Source organism: Panthera tigris, chromosome X (assembly GCF_018350195.1).
Source record: "Panthera tigris isolate Pti1 chromosome X, P.tigris_Pti1_mat1.1, whole genome shotgun sequence".
NCBI classification, from domain to species: Eukaryota; Metazoa; Chordata; class Mammalia; order Carnivora; family Felidae; genus Panthera; species Panthera tigris.
Window position 1 is genome coordinate 103,097,076 of NC_056677.1, and position 3,951 is coordinate 103,101,026.

Below are 3,951 nucleotides of genomic sequence, written 5' to 3' on the forward strand. Positions count from 1 at the left end.
TATTATTGACTTGTCTTTGTGTTTTCACGTAGTTCACTGAGTTTCCTTAAGACAATTATTTTGTGCTACCTTATCAGGCAAATTGTAGATCTCCATTTCTTTGTTTTGGTTACTGGAACATTGTGCTTCTCTGGTAGTATCACTTTTTTTCATGTTGTTTACAGTCTTGTATTGCTGTGTTTATATTTGAAGAAGCACTCACCTCCCCTATTATTTACTTACTGGCTTTGGGAGTGAAATATATTCCATCAGCCCTGTTTCAAATTCTAAGGCTTTTCTCAAACCATTTCTATGGATACTTCTTTTTCATACTTCCTTTTTCCCCTGTGGCAGAATTCTTAAGCTTGTTTGCTTTCCCTAAATCCTACAAAACCAGGCCAGTTATTGACAACATCCCTTCTACTTTTCCTAAGGTGGTGTTGAATATTACAGTTTGTGTAATTTCTCCCAGGTCCACATACTTGGGCAGGCTTTCTACATATGCTCATTAGCCATCTGCAAAAGGTCACTCTCACTGCCATTGGGTATGTACAAAGAGATCCAAACATTGGGTGGGAGATGTAGGTGGGTAAGGATTATTGAGAAATGAGTGTGTCTGTGGGTCAGTTGGGGGGATCTGAAGGCAAGGCATACTAAGTAGTTCTTGGTCAGACTTTTTGATGGAGTCTGAAAAGCAGTAAGTAAGACCTGTGTCCCTTTGCTGACCTCTGAGAAGTCCCTCTGCTATTCTCCCATGTGCTTTCTGCTCTCTAGTCATGCAGCATATTTCAGTATTCTGGATGAGGCAAGAATGAAGTGAGTCTCTTTGGCAGCATTCCACATAGCTGGAGAATTTGGGTGCCCACTTACACATTTTCACTTTTCCCCACAGAAGAAATCTCAGACCAAGTAGGTCTCTCTGTCTCTAAGCTGTGCTGCCTGTGGGTAGGGGTTATGTGGGTAAAGTGAAACTGCTTCTTATACATTCTTCAATATGTCTAATCTCAGATTTTTTTTTGTCCCAATGGTTTACTAATACTTCTATTCTGGACTCCTAGACTTCCAAAAAGACTCTGTCACCCACGGGTGACTGCCTAAATCAGTGTTTCTTGGAGAGAAGATGTTAGAAAACTTATTCTGCCATAATGATGGCATAACACTTGACCTTCTTTCTTTGGTATTCCTTTTATAGGGGTACTGTCAGCAAGGTTAGCCTTGTCTCCAAATATATTTTGATATTTTCTTATAAATATAAAAATTGCATGTGCATGTTCCTTAAAACAACTTTTCTTTTTCATTATTGTATATTTTTATAAACTTGGCTTATTGATATATTTTATTTAATCACAAATATTGACAAATACTATTAACTGGTCTCATAATTCCAGTTAACACTTATCTCTCACTTCTTTAACTCTAATATATCCATTGTTTTTATTACTCAAATAGTACCTTATTAAGCAGCATTAGTTTTTCCAGTTTTATTGAAAAATAACTTACATAGGTCACTGTGTATATTTAAAGCATGCAGCATGATGGTTTGATTTACATATGTTGTGAAATGATTACCACAACAGTTTTGGCTAACATCCATCTTCTCATATAGATACAATAAAAAGGAAAGAAAGATAATAAGAAAGAAAAACACCCTTTTTCTGGTGATTAGAACTCTTAGGATTTACTTTCCTAACAATTTCCCCATAGATTATACAACAGTGTTAGCTATAATCATCATGTACTTATAACTGGAAGAATGCAACTTTTGACCACCTTCCTCCAATTTCCCACCTCCCACCCTCCACCTCTAATAACTACAAGTCTGACCTCTTTTTCTATGAGGTTTTTTTTTTCATCACACATGTAAGTAAGATCATACAGTATTTGCCTTTCTCTGTCTGACTTATTTGGCATAATACCTTCAAGGTCCATTCGTATTGCAAATGGTAAGATTTCATTTTTTGTGGCTGAATAATATTCCATAGTGTGTGTGTGTGTGTGTGTGTGTGTGTGTGAATCTCACAACTTATTTATCCATTCACCCATCAATGGATAGTTAAAAACTAGAAGAGTTGCATAGTGGAAGGCTGTTGGGCCCATCAATGGACAGTTAGGTTGTTTCCATCTCTAGGCTAATGTAAATAATGCTGTTATGAACATGGGGGTGTAGATATCTGCTTGAATTGGTATTTCTTTTTTCTTCGGATGTATTCCCAGAAGTGGAATTGCTGGACCATATAGTAGCTCTATTTTTAATTTTTGAGGAGTCTCCCTACTATTTTCCATAATGGCTATTACCAATTTGTAGTCCCACTAACAGTGAACAAGGGTTCCCTTTTCTCTACATCCATGTCAGCATTTGTTATCTCTTGTCTTTTTGATGATGGCCATTCTAACAGTCTTGAGGTGATACCTTATGGTGGTTTTAAATTGCATTTCCTTAATGACTAGTGCAAATACCTGTGGTCTTTCATTTATCTTCTTTGGAGCAATGCCTATTTAGGTCCTTTGTCCATCTTTTAATTAGTTTTTTTTTTGTTTTTTGCTATTGAATTGTATGAGTTATTTATATATTTTGTATTTATTTCTGCTTTATTCTTTTATTATTTCCTTTCTTCTGCTGACTATGGGCTTAGTTTGTTCCTCTTTTTCTAGTTCCTTAAAACATACAAGTAGGCTGCTTATTTGGGATATTTCTTGCTTCTTAATGTAGGCATTAATTGCTGTGAGCTTACCTCTTACAACTGCTTATGCTGCATCCCATAAGTTCTGATATGTTGTGTTTCAATTTTAATTTGTCTCAAGAAACTTTTTTATTTCCACTTTATTCTTTGATCCACCATTTGATCAGGAGAATGTTGCTTAATTTCCCTGTGCTTGTGACTTTTACACTTTCCTCTTGTTATTCATTTCTAGTTTCATATCATTGTGGTCAGAGAAGATTACCTGGTATGATTTCAATCTTTCTACCTTTCCTAAGATTTGTTTTGTGGCCTAACATATGATCTGCCCAAGAAAATGTTCCATGTGCACTTGAAAAGAATGTGTATTCTGCTGTTGTTGGTTAGAATGTTCTATATATCTCTGTTAGGTCAACTTTGTATATAATGTTGTTCAAATCCACTGTTTCCTTATTGATTCTCTATCTGGATGATTTATCCATTATTGAGAGTTGGGTATTAGAGTCCCCAACTATTGTTTTATTACTATTTATTTCTCCCTGTATTTCTGTTATTTTTTTCTTTATATATTTAGGATCCCCCAATGTTGAGTGTATAAATATTTATAATTCTTATATCTTCTTGATGTGTTCATCCCTTTCTCATTATATAATGACCTTCTTTGTCTCTTTTTACCATTTTTTTTAGTTTAAAGCCTATTTTGTCTAACATAAACATAGCAACCTTGATTTTTTGGGGGTGGGGATTACCAGTTGCTTGAAATATCTTTTCCATCCCTTCATGCTCAATCTATGTGTGTTTTTAAGGCTAAAGTGAGTCTCCTGTGGGCAGCATATTGTTGAATCTTTTTCTTTTTTTAATCCATTCAACCATTGTATGTCTTTTGATTAGACAATCTAATCTGTTTACATTTAAAGTACTTATTTATAGGTAAAGACTTACTATTGCCATTTTGTCCATCTTTTTTATTGTTTTGTAGATCTATGTTCCTTGTTTCTTATCTTGCTTTCTTTTTGTGTTTTCATGCCTTTTGGTATCTCTATGTTTTGTCTTCTTTATTGTGTTCCTTTTTGTAATTACTACAAGATTTTCCCTTGTTATTACCATGAGGCTTACAAAAAATACCTTAAATTTATAGCACTCTATTTTAAACTGATAACAAATTAACTTCAATGGAATTCATAAACCTTACATTTACTTTTCTTCCTCAAATTTTAGGTTATTGCTGTTACATGTGTTTTATATTGTGTAATATATATTATACAGATTGTTGCAATTATGGTTATTTATATAT